We start from the raw sequence: 16,434 nt of genomic DNA, 5'->3' as shown, positions 1-16,434 counted from the left end.
TCTTCCAGGTACTGTCGGAATATTCCATAAATGTTAACAATAAATGATCACATTTTGGTCAGTATCAGGGAAGTGTAAGAAGATGCACAGTTTCGATCACCTAGTAAACTCTCAGTCCTCCAACGATGCCCTTTTGAGCATTGGGTGGGTGGGCGTCCTGGCCTCTTCGTGGCGATGTATGTGCCCGTTCGCCTCTTTCTGAGCGGCCTTGTACGCTAACGAAAATAAATAAATAAATAAATAAAACAGTCCCAAGAAGGAGTTGCGCGAGATGAACAAAAGTTGGTAGCCGTCTACAACGGAAAGATGACGTCTGTTCAAATTTCGCTCTAGTCACGTAAGTGGGGGGGGGGGGGAGGCGGGCGGCGCAAATCAGGTTTGGTTTTAATACGCACTGTGACTGCAATGAGGGTGAGTTATTTTTGAGATTGGACGTAGTGAGCTGACGTTAGTCAAGAACGCATTTAAAACAGCAAATTCGCCATTGCCAACAGCACACTGAGTTTGAATGAGGTCGTGTAACAGGGTTACAAGAAGCTGGAAGTTCCTTCCGCGATACTGTGGAAAGACATGGCAGGAATGTAGCCACTATACACGACTGCTGCCAGCAGTGTTCAGGGGAAGGTACGTTAGGAAGTAGACCGGGCTCCGGATGGCCACGTGGCACTATCAAGGAGGAAGGCCATCGTGTTCGGCGTACGGCTCTGTCATCTCATACTTTTATTTATTTATTGCCAAATTGTAGACCTGTTACCTGATGTTTAAAACAGGTCGTACATCTTACAATTTTCGTTTTTCATCTTTTTACAGTTTTCTTTCCTTTTGTTTTATCTACAACATTTAAAAAAACGATTCAAAATAACAATAATTTGAGGTTGAAATATAAATAAAATTTTGTTGTTTTTAAGAAGAATATAAAAAGAAGATAGGATGGATGAGAGATATGTTAGTACCATCACCGAGTGTGATTGACGGTGAATACCTCGGAATGTTTCATCGAGCCGTTGACCGCCATTCACACACATACACAAATGGTTATTAGTAGAGAAATAATGTTTCTTATCCTATTTGTTACTAATCCTATGTATTAACTACATTAGGTGCGCATCCTTGTACAGCATTTGGTGTTTTCTTGGCTAGATTGCCAGCAATTTTCTTATTTACTGTCACATCTCAGCTTCCTCCTCCTGTTCCTCCTCATTTTCACTATTTTCGCTGTCACTGTGGGTATCGCTGTCCATTCTCTGGAGATTTCTGTTACGCTGCACATAGGCATGTCTGTGATGTCGTGTCCGCATATACTCTTCATGTGTTGTTTTTGAAATACTGTTTGTCAGTGCGTTTAATTGTGCCCATTGTTCTTCGTCTCTTATTGCTGTGTATATATCTATGTCTGTATCTGTGTAATCTAAGTGTAGTGTATGTCTATTGTTTGCGTATTGCCCGCAGATAAAGACAGTGTGTTCTGGGGAACCTTCTTCCCCGCATGTGCATGGTGTCTGCCTCAGACTCACGCGGTTTAAGTGCGTGGGATAAGGTCTGTGTCCGGTTAAGAAATGTACCGTACCGCAGCTGGGATCGATGTGTCTCATTCTCAACCGCTCCCTTATGTCAGGGCGGAAGTCGTGCAGTCTACGTCCCTTATCACTTACATCCCACTCACCTTGCCATGTATCCAAACGTCAACTTTTAAGGTGACGTATCGTCTCTATGGGCACACCGGTTACTGTGTGTACCTTATCTAGTCTCCCCACCTTTAACCAGTACCTCGCAGCTCTGTATTTGATCGTGATATCTATGGGGCATATTCCGAGTACCATACACAGTACATCCGCTGAGGTGGTACCGAACGCTCCGGATAGCCTAAGTAGGACACTTCTCTGCCCTCGTATGACGCATGCTTTGTTGGTGACCACGTTCAGTCTATGTGCCCACGTGCTAGCTGCAAAGCTGAGTACTGATTCGAAGAGCGCACAGTGGTATGTACGTATGACTGGTAGAGATAGTCTGTACTGTTTTGAATTTAGCCTCACCAGTTTTCAATTTTTCATCTATGTGTACCCCAAGATAGCGCGTAATGCGTGCTCGTTTGATGTTTGTGTCCCCAATTTTAACCGAAGGATTCCTCGTGCTGCAACTGCAGCAGCAATTTCAGCAGAGTTGGCTCACAGTGGCATAACCAACTGTTACAAATCGATTACTTCAAGAAAACCTCCGAGCCAGACACGTTGTAGCGTGCATTCCACTGACACCAAATCACTGCTGATTCGACTTCAGTGGTGTCAACCGAAAGCTCATTGCAGGGCAGAGTGGATGTCTGTCGCGTTTAATGGAGAAAGCTAGTTCTGCCTCGTTTCCAGTGGTGACTGGGTGTTCGTTGGAAAAAAGGGAGGTGAGTGGTGCAACCAACCTGTCAGCATGATAGACACGCTGGACCTACATCTCGAGTTATTATAGTCTGGGCTTCGATTTCGTATGACAGCATGAGCACCTTCGTGGTTATCCCACTCTCCCTGACTCTTTGGGAGTCATTCATGGACAACATTCCAGGGGCCATTTTCCAACTGGATAACGCTCTCCCATATAACCGCTGTTGTAATCAAACATGCTCTACAGAGTTCGTTCAAATGGCTCTGAGCACAATGGGACTTAACATCTGAGGTCATCAGTCCCCTAGAACTTAGAACTACTTAAACCTAACTAACCTAAGGACATCACACACATCCATGCCCGAGGCAAGATTCGAACCTGCGACCGTAGCGGTCCCGCGGTTCCAGACTGAGGCGCCTAGAACCACTCGGCCACTCCGGCCGGCCTCTACAAACATGTTGCCTTGGCCTGCTCAATCACAAAATGAGCTCATATGGGACATCATCGGTCAAATCTAGCTGTTTCTACATCCAGCATTAACCGAGCCTCTATTGACCGACCAAGTGGAACTGGCATGGAACTCTATCCCGTGAACAGAAATCCCTCACCTGTACAACACAAGACATACACACCTTGCAAGTTTGCATTCAACATTCTGGCGGTTTCACCGATCATTAATTTTCCGGCATTTGAAATTTGTAGTATCTTTTCTCGCGCTTATATTAACCTGTAGTCTTGCGACGTTAATCACTCAAATATGTTACGTAGACAAATGTATTCCCGAAATTTGGTGACCCTCTATTAATCACTTCTTGGTGGTGAGATTTTTTCCGCCAGCGTATGTGAATCACAACGACGTGAAGGTAATGTATAGTGGAGCACGAGGCAGAAGTAGCTGCTGTGGAATATATTAATATGATGAAATACATGTCGAAATCTTAAACATGGCTGAAGCAGCAACTGTTGAAAATCTTCACGGTAAATGATAACAGCCAAACAGTTGCAGGATAAAGATTTATTGAAATCCTTGACTATGCTTTCGGTGTATCTAAATATACCTTCATGAGAAGCAAAACTACACTTAAATGACATCCCACAGTGGAGATACATAAAACTGACGGCGCCTTTGGCACGATTGTTTTACGTATCTCCACTGCTGGATGTGATTTTAGTGTATTTTTGTTTCTCATGGAGGTATATACAGATATACCGAAACCGTGGTCAAGGGTTTCAATAAACCTTCATCCAGCAACTGTTTGGCTGTTATTTACAGTGATAAATGTATTGTAGTCATATACTTGTGTGACGACGATATGACGATAATGAATAATGGTTACGAATATGAATTGATATGAACGTGAAATGTCGAGAGATCGAGGTCAGTACGAAAGCGCGTAGCATTTCTCTTTTTCGTGTGTGTGTGTGTGTGTGTGTGTGTGTGTGTGTGTGTGTGTGTGTGTGTGTGTTATTGACTGTGTAGCAACGAAGTTCAGACAGTGAAGATGAGATTGCCCTTCCTTAAAGTTGTTTCTCACAGTCATGTTATGTAAATACCCTTGTCAACATTCAACTGATTTTTAAAGCAATACTTCTGAATATAGATTTTCATTTGAATTTTGTCAGAAGTTATGTCTTACTAGTTAACATTCCAACTCTTCATTCAGTTTATTATGTTCTTACGCACATGGAACTTTGTGGTACGGAATTTTCAGTCATAGTTTTTTAATGTTGCTTTACTGATGTGCGCTGCTTTCGAGAAATCTGCAAAATTGTTTGTCAAAACACGAGGTAGGTGAAAATACAGTTTAGGGCCAGGAATTTCTTTGGAATTTCAGATCCGCGTTTATTTCGGAAGTCAGGTTACATTCAGAGTAGCACTGCATTATTTGTACAAACAGTTATCTTTAAAGCAAATCATATTAATATTCGTACATCCATATTTGGAAAGGCAAACCTACGTTCCTAGCATATGTAGATTTAGAGAAAGCTTTTGACAATGTCGACTGGAATACTCTCTTTCAAATTCTGATGGTGACAGTGGTTAAATACAGGGAACGAAAGGCTACTTACAATTTGTACAGAAACTAGATGGCAGTTATAAGAGTCGAGGGGCACGAAAGGGGAGCAGTGGTTGAGAAGGGAGTGAGACAGGGTTGTAGCCTCTCCCCAATGTTATTCAATCTGTATATCGAGCAAGCAGTAAAGGAAACAAAAGAAAAATTCGGAGTAGGTGTAAAAATCTATGGAGAAGAAATAAAAACTTTGAGGTTCACCGATGACATTGTAATTCTATCAGAGACAGCAAAGCACTTGGAAGAGCAGTTGAACGGAATGGACAGTGTCTTGAAAGGAGGATATAAGATGAACATCAACAAAAGCAAAACGAGGATATTGGAATGTAGTCGAATTAAGTCGGGTGATGCTGAGGGAATTAGATTAGGAAATGAGACACTTGAGGTGGTAGATGAGTTTTGCTATTTGGGGAGCAAAATAACTGATGATGGTCGAAGTAGAGAAGATATAAAATGTAGACTGGCAATGGCAAGGAAAGCGTTTCTGAAGAAGAGAAATTTGTTAACATCGAGTATAGGTTTAAGTGTCAGGAAGTCGTTTCTGAAAGTATTTGTATGGAGTGTAGCCATGTATTGAAGTGAAACGTGGACCATAAATTGTTTAAACTAGAAGAGAACAGAAGCTTTCGAAATGTGGTGCTACAGAAGAATGCTGAAGATTAGATGGGTAGATCACATAACTAATGAGGAGGTATTGAACAGAATTGGGGAGGAGTTTGTGGAACAAGTTGACAAGAAGAAGGGACCGGTTGGTAGGACACGTTCTGAGGCTTCAAGGGATCACAAACTCAGCATTGGAGGGCAGCGTGGAGGGTAAAAATCGTAGAGGGAGACCAAGAGATGAATACACTAAGCAGATTCAGAAGGATGTAGGTTGCAGTAGGTACTGGGAGATGAAGAAACTTGCACAGGATAGGGTAGCATGGAGAGCTGCATCAAACCGGTCTCAGGACTGAAGACACAACAACAACATCCATATTTAAACAGGTACAATTTTTATTAAAAATTAAATTCCTCCTGCTGTACTTAAGATTTTATATTTACTTCGCTACTAGTTTCGACGTTGCGCAAACTGTATCTTCAGGCCCGTACACTTCGATGAAATCAGTTGCGCGTGGCTCCACAGGGACGGCGGGCAGTGACTAGTTACTGCCCGCCATCCATGTGGAGCACGTGTTGGTCTCACAGCGGACCTCTAGACTTAGCCACAAACAACTGATTTCATCAAAGTGTACGGGCCTGAAGAGGGCATTGACGCAACGTCGAAACTAGTAGCGAAGTAAATATAAAATCTTAAGTACAGCTGGAGGAATTTCGTTTTTAATAAAAATACAAATCATATTAAGTCTTTGTGTAATTCAGTATAGTCGAGTTAAAGTTAGCGTACACACACACACACACACACACACACACACACACACACACACACAGAGAGAGTAAGACTGCTTGAGGGCTGTAGAGGATTAAGGTACTCGGAATTACACTATCTCAGCAAGGCTAGTTACTTGGCGAGCAATGCGGTAGTCACTCGCGGTTTTTTTCTCTCGCGCGACCGGGATCGCGCATAGCAGATTCCCGCCATACATCATCCCCCGCGCCGGAGGGGTGGCGTCCGCGCTGAAAGAACGGTCCTTCAGGCTCCAGTGGCCTCCAGCGGCAGGGAGCCACTATTACCATGAGAATGGCTGGAGCCGCCCCACACACCCCCACGCGGGCTCCCGATTGCTGTGAAACTAGCCACTATTGTGGCCGATCCAGCACTCCCCCACCTCAAACCACTCCACCCCCTCCCCCAATTTTTTTTTGATTCTTTTACTTTCCCTTTCTGTCCCACACACTCTGGAAAGCTTGCCACGCTGCGGGTGTCGGGGTATTTGTGTGTTATTCAGCCACTGTTACATTATTCTTTTCGTATTTCTTTGTAAATTTTTTTTATTCACGGACTGTTCGTTTTGCCTGTGGGAGGACTACATTCTGGCGTCTTTCTCAGCGGGTGACGTCGAGTGCTTACACAATTCTCGTAACGCTTACACGCCATTAACCTCTGGTGGATGGTCCGCGTATAAGCCGTTACTAATGCGTGCGTGTAGGGGCCAAGTGGAATTGAGATTTACACGTCATTTTCACTCTCTAAAAGGCTTGCGTGCGTGTTCGTGAGAGCACGCATGTCAGTACCAGTGTTACAGATCCTGCGATATACGAGGTTAGCTCGAGAAGTTCTCGGAATTGAATATAAAGAAACCACTTACCTCAGACAAACTTCCTTACTTTTCAAAAAGCTGTCTCCGGCCACTCGTTGCTGAGGCTCAGTCTGGTTAAATGAAAAAGAAAGAAAAGAGGAAGCACACGTTTCTAATATGTATGGGAACTGGATATGCGTCCTAATCTCTCTCTCTCTCTCTCTCTCTCTCTCTCTCTCTCTCTCTCTCCTGTCTCTGTCTACCTTCTCTCCCATTTTTTTTTTGTTCCTCTCCTTCGCCTTCTCCCTCTCTCTCCCCATCTCCTCCTGCACCCTCTCTCTATCTCCTTCTGTCTCCGTTCCTCCTTTCCGCTTGCTGTGTCCATTTCCTCCCATTCATCTGTCTATATTCTTATCCTCCTCGAGCCTTGTTTGTTGTTATTGCAAATCCAGATTCTGCAGTAATATTCTAATCGCAAGCCGATAAGCCTTAAATACAACCTTCCTGTTTGCTAACAACGTTTTAGAATATAGGTATCCAGACGCTTATTACAGTTATGTGTAAGAATTACTAGTAAATCTGTTGAGTATTTTCTGAGATTTTTGGTAACAACGTTTTTCATTTATATATTACATATTTATTTATATATTACATACATAAAAAGCTACATATATGAAAACACGCACGTATTCGAACGCAAATACTTTCGGAGATTTAAGATTTCGGGCAAATGAACATTAATATTTTTATAGAGTTTTCCCCTGTAATTATTAGATATACATTTATATTATAACTTGACGAGAAGAAGGGATCGATTGGTAGGACATATTCTGAGGCATCAAGGGATCACTAGTTTAGTATTGGAAGGCAGCGTGGAGGGTAAAAATCGTAGAGGGAGACCAAGAGATGAATACACTGAACCGATTCAGAAGGATGTAGGTTGCAGTAGGTACTGGGAGATGAAGAAGCTTGCACAGGATAGAGTAGCATAGAGAGGTGCATCAAACCAGTCTCTGGACTGAAGACCACAACAACAAACATTTATATGTTATATGTGTCACTGCAGTCGTCATTCAAATGCAACGCTGTGTCAAAATTTCAAAGCTGTCGGAGAAGAACTTTCGGAGATTTACGATTTTGAACAAAAGAACATTTACATTTTTATTTTCTTCTCTTTTTGATTTTGCAGTCGTACTGGACCACTTAAATCAATTACTTTCGAGTCGTCTTCTTCAACATGTTTTCTTTCCGAATTCCCTATTCTCTTTTCATTCGTTCTGATCCTTTTAATCGTTCCTCATCTGTAAAAATCCTTTTTTTGTTTGTGTTTATTTTTGGTTTAAATCTTAATTTCATTTTTTTTCAGTTTCTGCAAATTTTCTGTTTTGTTTAGCAAATCGCACAGGTTTAATTCTAGCCCTTTAATATCCTTCCTGATTTCCTTTATCCATCCTGTTTGTTGCTTCACGTTCCAAAGCTTCTCTATAATTTTCATGATAATTTGACTTCTGGTGTCGTCATAATGTGAAAAAAAGGAAGAGATCCTTTTTACGTATACTGTCTGTAATTGCCTCCACTTCGCTATTTACCACTTATTTTGCCAGTATTTGCCGTTGTCCGTCTTTTTTGATATTTATTATTTATGCATGTTGTAGCTATGTATCTCTCTAATTTTGGTATTTAGTCGTTTGTATTTCCTGGGTGACTTTGGAAAGAATTTCACTTTTGTATATCAGTTCTGGTTGAACCACCGTTTTGCAATGTTTAATTTTGTTTTGATAGATATTTTTTCTATTATATGCTCAGCAACTGCATCTTTTTCTTCTGAATTCCCAACCGCAACGAAAACCAGCTGTACGGCACGTGGGTGAAAAGAGGAAAATTCAGCTTGCCATCTGATTTCACCACTTCATCTCGGTCGTACAAAAGCAAAGGGAAAATTGCATTTTGAAAAACTACCAAAGAAAGAAAACGAAGGGTTTAGGAAATGCTATGGATGTTCAAGCGAAACCTCCAAATTCAGAAGAGGATTCATCCTCGTCATCAACTGAAGTAGAGTCGGAGGAAGAAAACTCAGCTCGTGGTTTCTGCTATATGTTACAAGCCTAGACCTGTGAAGAAAGAGAAATTGACCTGGTGTGGTAAATGCAGGCTATGGTTTCATGAAATTTGTGTGCGGGGTGCTGGTTTTAAACAGTGTTCCGCTGTGGCAAATGGATGTAACAACAACTGGTCCCCTCTCGCGAATCATCCAACCAACCTTATCCTTAAACTGCAAATTTCTTGGGTGTTATGCTAAAGCTATGTACTAATTACTGATGTAAGCTAATTATTATTATTGTATTGAAACATTTTGAGTATTTTTATTGTTATTGTTAGTTCCAGATATCGCCAGGATGGCTACAAGCGGTCCAAAAGTTTTACATAAAAATATGAATCGAACTTATAAAACCAACTGGTTTCAAGAAATAGAAAAAGACCTAAAACAAGCAGGAATCAAGAAAGAAATGGTAGATGAAAAAGAAATTCAAAGACAAAGTTGTGAACATGAAATCTGAAGCAAAAGAAAGGAAGAGAGCAGGGAAAATACGGTCAGAAAAAAGGACACAAGAAGACACTCAAAGAATGAAAAAGTTTTTGGGAAGAGAAAAGAAGAAGAAAATATAAAAAAGGGAAAATCTGAATAGTCATGTAATATTCAAGTTCAGTCACTGTCTTAAGGCAAAAATGTATAACAGTAATAAAAGCATTTTGTAGTCAAGATCACAAATGAATGGCACTAACCGATCACTAGTTTCAGCAAAATGTACAGCCGTCTTCAGATCTAGAATTGTAACAGCACAGGTCACACAGCGGTAATAATAGAATCAGAAAGTCATTACATTTCGATTATAAAAACGTTTTTAATGTCTGCTAATAAAATGAGGCTAAAACACAACGCCTGGATCACAGAGGACACATTTCAATAAAATATTGCATACATTACTGAGATAAAATACTAGGTGTTCGAAACCTAAGAAATAAAATACTAAAATTCAAAAAAACGAGCAAAAATATGCAGAATACAAACCCATCTCAACATCCCGCACTAATATACAACATTTTGCATACAATACCTTTACACCAGTAACTTGTGAACTAAATCATTTTACAGGGTGTTTCAAAAATGACCGGTATATTTGAAACGGCAATAAAAACTAAACGAGCAGCGATAGAAATACACCGTTTGTTGCAATATGCTTGTGGCAACAGTACATTTTCAGGCAGACAAACTTTCGAAATGACAGTAGTTACAATTTTCAACAACAGATGGCACTGCGGTCTGGGAAACTCTATAGTACGATATTTTCCACATATCCACCATGCGTAGCAATAATATGGCGTAGTCTCTGAATGAAATTACCCGAAACCTTTGACAACGTGTCTGGCGGAATGGCTTCACATGCGGATGAGATGTACTGCTTCAGCTGTTCAATTGTTTCTGGATTCTGGCGGTACACCTGGTCTTTCAAGTGTCCCCACAGAAAGAAGTCACAGGGGTTCATGTCTGGCGAATAGGGAGGCCGATCCACGCCGCCTCCTGTATGTTTCGGATAGCCCAAAGCAATCACACGATCATCGAAATATTCATTCAGGAAATTAAAGACGTCGGCCGTGCGATGTGCCCGGGCACCATCTTGCATAAACCACGAGGTGTTCGCAGTGTCGTCTAAGGCAGTTTGTACCGCCACAAATTCACGAAGAATGTCCAGATAGCGTGATGCAGTAATCGTTTCGGATCTGAAAAATGGGCCAATGATTCCTTTGGAAGAAATGGCGGCCCAGACCAGTACTTCTTGAGGATGCAGGGACGATGGGACTGCAACATGGGGCTTTTCGGTTCCCCATATGTGCCAGTTCTGTTTATTGACGAAGCCGTCCAGGTAAAAATAAGCTTCGTCAGTAAACCAAATGCTGCCCACATGCATATCGCCGTCATCAATCCTGTGCACTATATCGTTAGCGAATGTCTCTCGTGCAGCAATGGTAGCGGCGCTGAGGGGTTGCCGCGTTTGAATTTTGTATGGATAGAGGTGTAAACTCTGGCGCATGAGACGATACGTGGACGTTCGCGTCATTTGGACCGCACCTGCAACACGGCGAACGGAAACCCGAGGCCACTGTTGGATCACCTGCTGCACTAGCTGCGCGTTGCCCTCTGTGGTTGCCGTACGCGGTCGCCCTACCTTTCCAGCACGTTCATCCGTCACGTTCCCAGTCCGTTGAAATTTTTCAAACAGTCAAACAGATCCTTTATTGTATCGCTTTTCGGTCCTTTGGTTACATTAAACGTCCGTTGAAAACGTCGTCTTGTTGCAACAACACTGTGTTCTAGGCGGTGGAATTCCAACACCAGAAAAATCCTCTGTTCTAAGGAATAAACCATGTTGTCTACAGCACACTAGCACGTTGTGAACAGCACACGCTTACAGCAGAAAGACGACGTACAGAATGGGGCACCCACAGACTGCGTTGTCTTCTATATCTTTCACATCACTTGCAGCGCCATCTGTTGTTGAAAATTGTAACTACTGTCATTTCGAAAGTTTGTCCGCCTGAAAATGTACTGTTGTCCCAAGCATATTGCAACAAACGGTGTATTTCTATCGCTGCTCGTTTAGTTTTTATTGCCGTTTCAAATATACCGGTCATTTTTGAAACACCCTGTATGTACAGGAATGGTAGTGAGTGTAATAGTACGAGGCCCATTCAGAGCTGTAAGCAGAGTAAGCGGTTATACGTGCTGGTGCAGTTATCATTACTAAAAATCGTAGGGGTATGTTGCACATCAAACGTGTGCGTGACCGCAAGTGGTATTTGGGGGAAGGGGGGAGGGGAGGAGGGAGCAATAAGGAAAGGGCAACTCCCTCCTCAGTTGCAGTAGCTTGATCTACGCATGGCGCTATCGCACGAGGTTATTGAGTTAGTTGCAATTTGTTAATAAATACTCAAATTGCACCCGGCTGTTGAATTTTCGCTGGTGTCGTGACTATCTTACTACGACGTTTCTCATAAAGTTCTTTTTCAGTTATGAATGGGAAAAACCGACCGGTTAAAACCGGTACAGATGTTTCCGAAGACCCGGTGTTTTCCGTATTTATTTGGTCTCGGTTATAACAGGTATTTTTCTTTTTTGCTGATAACCGGTTCAAATGGCTCTGAGCCATCTATGGTGATCAATCCCCTAGGACTTAGAACTACTTAAACCTAACTAACCTAAGGACATCACACAACACCCAGTCATCACGAGGCAGAGAAAATCCCTGACCCCGCCGGGAATCGAACCCGGGAACCCGGGCGTGGGAAGCGAGAACGCTACCGCAGGACCACGAGCTGCGGACGCTGATAACCGGATATAAAATTGATGTATCGATATGCCGATAACAATGGTGCTAAAAGTTTTGGTTTTATATACAACCTTTGAAAAAAAAAAAAAAAAAACGAGCTTCGTAGCGCATTCTGTGATTTCTGAAAGACGTCATCTTTGAATGATTTTTTTTTCTGCTGAAATCCTGCCAGCCTACAGAACAACACATTATACACTGAGGCGTCCAAGAAACTGTTATAGGCATGAGTATTCAAATACAGAGGGATGTGAACGGACAGAATACGACACTGCGATCACCATCGCCTGTATAACACACAAAAAAAAAGACTGCGCAGTTGTTAGGTCGGATGCTGCTCCTACAATGGCAGGTTATCAATATTTAAGTGCGGTTGAACGTGGTGTTACGGTCGGTGAACGAGCGATGGGGCGCAGCATCTCAGAGGTAGCGATGAAATGGGGATTTTGCCGTACGACTATTTCACGGGTGTACCGTCAGTATCAGGAATCCGGCAAAACATTAAATCTCCGACATCGCCGCTGCCGGAAAAAGATCCTGCAAGAACAACGGGACCAAAGGCGACTGAAGAGAATCGTTCAACGTGACTAAAGTGCAACCCTTCCGCAAACTGCTGCACAGTTCAATGCTGGGCCATCAATAAGTGTCAGAGCGTGAACTACTCAAAGAAGCATAATTGATATGGGCTTTCGGAGCTGAAGGCACACTCGCCTACCCGTTATGACTGCACGACACAAAGCTTTACGCCTCTCCTGGGCCCGTCAACACTGACAGTGGACTGTTGATGACTGTAAACATGTTTCCTGGTCGGAAGAGTCTCGTTTCAAATTGTATCGCTCGGGTGGACGCGTACAGGTGTAGAGACAACCTCATGAATCCTTGGACCTTGCATGTCGGCAGGGGACTGTTCAAGCTGGCGGAGGCTCTGTGTTGGTGTGGGGTGTGTGTAGTTGGAGTGATGTGGAACCTCTGACACTTCTAGATACGACTCTGACACGTGACACGTACATAAGCATCCTGTCTGATCACCTGCATCCATTCATGTCTATCGTGCGTTGCGACGGACTCGGGCAAATCCAGCAGAACAATGCGACACCCCACACGTCCAGAATTGCTACAGAGTGGCTCCATGAACACACTTCCGAATTTAGACACTTCCGCTGGCCTCAGAAGTCTCCAGACGTGAACACTGTTGACCATAGCAGGGGTGCCTTGCAACTTGCTGTTCAGAAGAGATTTCCACCCCCTCACACTCTTCCGGATTTATCGTCGGCCCTGCAAGATCCATTGTGTCAGTTCCCTGCAGCAGTACTTTAAACATTAGGCGAGTCTCTGCTACCTCGTGTTGCGGCACTTCCGTGCGCTCGCCGGGTCCCTACACGATATTAGGCAGGTGTACGAGTTTCTTTGGTTTTTCAGTATAGAACGAGTATTTATTAACAGATCAGACAATGCTGCATTAACTAGTTCTTGAAATTTTATCTGTTATCATGCAGCTATTCCTGTTAAATGTTGCTTTTATGCTCCCTGTCTAATTTGTTCATTTTAATGTTTAAAAATAGCAATTTTGTTTTGTCAGCAAAGCTCAGTCTTACTCAAAGTGCCCTTAGAAAATAAAGACATATGTTTGAGTAAAAACAGCTTTTACATTACAAATAGTTAAATAAAAGGAACGCTTATTATTTCTCTGCCATTTCTATGAAGTAACGAAAAAGGAAGTTATGGCATGAGTATGCCTAATAAATTTAAAACTTAACAATTCAGTTATAGTTTATAATAAAAACAGAAATCTTTGGATCTGCTGCTTGTGACTACACAATATGCCTTTATCTGCTTGCGCTCCTTAGAAACGGGTACCGGTAGTTTAACGCGCGAAATTTCACCAGCCTTTTCACGGTTTAGCACTGACTATTCTTAATACCCAAATAGTGGAATGATCTTCGATTACAACGTGTAACAGATACCTAAAACATCACTAGTAGAATACTGTTCAGTTTTTTGTATTATTCAAATTCTCATTACGTGTCCAGAAAAGCAGCCAATGGCGGACGGAGAAGTTTTTCTTTATTTGCCTACTTTATCTGATATTTTGATTTGTTTATCTTGAAACGCAATCGTATAACGCAGAAGTCTGGAGGAATTATAGAATTTTGCAACCTTTGTGCGATGCTTACGTTTGTTCTTGGAAATGACAGCAATAAAGAAACCGAACATCAGTCGCTTCAGAAACAGGTTATTTTAAGCGGTTTCAACCGTCAGCTTAAACTGGAAATAAATATAGCCGGTGTAAACGAAAACCGGTTGTTTCAGCGATAGTCACCGTCTCTATTTTAAAGTAGCGGGTACTATTCATCAGCGAATACGATTTGTTCATATAGGGAAACGATACGTGTTGTCTTTTTCCGCAGTCATAGTTACGTAAGTAATATAGGATATTTAGCGTTTCTTGAGACTGTAATAATTGCGTTTTTCGGATCACCCGTTTTGTTTTAAAGCGTCTTCAGTGGTCACTATAACTATGTGACTTTTCTTACAAATCTGTTTCCCAACATCGTTAACAGTTCTCGTGTTTCACCTTGCTACAATTTAAACAGTGTCAAGATTTTACTATTCAAGATTTTCACTACTCAAGATTTCATCCGTAACGTTCGCCTTCACAGAAGTGTTGGATATCGGTACGCTGCAGTTCACTGATATGGAATATATTTTGTCTTCATCTCGTGTAGAGCCACTACTTCGATTTTGTGGTTGTGGAAGCGTTTGGTATTCCTTTCTTTCTTTGTATTATTGTGTGTTTGGTGGGGGGCTTCCATTTTTCGACTGGTATGTGTGTCTGTTTTTTTGCACTTTCGACTGGTATTGTGTGTGTGTGTGTGTGTGTGTGTGTGTGTGTGTGTTTCTGTACATGAACATATATGTCGCTATATATAAAACGCAATTTCCTGACTGACTGACTGACTTAGCATCGCCCAGGCCAAGCCGCTAAGAATATAAAATTGAAATTTGGGAAAGATGTGGATCTTACACTGTAGGCGTCGTTCAAGAAGGGATTTTTCGAAAATCCGGCCCTAAGTACGTGAAATACGGGACGAAAGGCTCTTTGAAAGTACGTCGCTATTGAGGGAATTTTGGAGCTAGAATTCCTATAACTGGCATTTGATTTCTCAGGCATAAAATAGAAAATGCGGGTTTCAGCGTTTTTGGGAATTCAACCACTAAGGAGGTAAAGTAGTGAGTCAAAGTTTTTTAAAAAAAAAAATTAATGGTTACTAAAGAACTACTAGAAGATTTTTAAGGCTACATCTATGACAATTGGTATTTGAATTCTCGGTAAGAAAAACGTAAATACGTGTTTCAGTGTTTTTGGATATTCGATCCCTAAGGGAGTGCAATAGGGGATGTAAGGTTTTAAGAAATTATTTCGTTACACTAAAGAAAAAATTCACTAACTCATTAACACTGTACTTACCGAGAATGTCATTAAGATTCTCCGGTGTAGCAATTCATGAAAATTGGTATTTCACTTCTCGGTTAGCTATACAGAAATATCTCCACAAGAACGCAAAAGGCATGATTAACAAAGACTTTGGACACCAGCTACCAGAATCGCTTTTTGGTCAGACGTACACTCGGAAAACTCCACGCTTATATTGCTTTAATTACCGCGTAAAGCTTAGGAGATGTTGCAATTTGTGAACAACACAAAAATTCGATTAAATAAAAACAAAACAAAAAATATCTTTGTAGGCCAAGAGTCTACGCGAGTGAAGCACTGGGCGCTAAGCTAGTACATAAATAAGGGACTAGGGGTGGAATGTTCCACTAAATAACTTACGAGTTATAACTAGCCAAAATTTATAAAGAATAAACTGTGTAAGTCCTGTCAGAAATGATTGGTACTTTAGCATGTGTACCGATATTTCAGAAACTGGTTCAGTTACGGCAGTATCGACAGATAATGCAATATGTTTCATTGCCACAATATCATAAGGCTATTGTTTTCAATGCATAGCCATTTTCATTTGCACGCAATGAAATCTGATCACGTAATGAAGTCGTGAAGTACAGATGGAACGGGTAAGTTCGCTCGCATGCGCTGACAGTTGAAGATGGAGCGCCGAACGTGCCGGTAAAGTCCTTGTGTCGCAGAGGGTGGATTCAATACGCTGCCTGCCATCTGTTGGAGCCAGGAGGAACCTTTTCTGCCAACCCTCATCCCTTGGCGGGAACTGAAAATCGCGCTTCTACGGACGGATTTAGTGTATCACGGTGGAGTTACTACTTACAGTCAGTATAATGATTGGATAAAGCTTGCACCTGCGGACTTCTATATCCCGACTGATTAAGAAACTTAGATGAGCGAGTGGAGAATGCTATTAAGTTTCTTTCGTGAATGGATAACAATAATAATTAACAATGCTCCATCTG

This window comes from Schistocerca americana, chromosome 10 (assembly GCF_021461395.2).
Source record: "Schistocerca americana isolate TAMUIC-IGC-003095 chromosome 10, iqSchAmer2.1, whole genome shotgun sequence".
NCBI classification, from domain to species: Eukaryota; Metazoa; Arthropoda; class Insecta; order Orthoptera; family Acrididae; genus Schistocerca; species Schistocerca americana.
Note: the sequence above shows the minus strand (reverse complement) of the source record.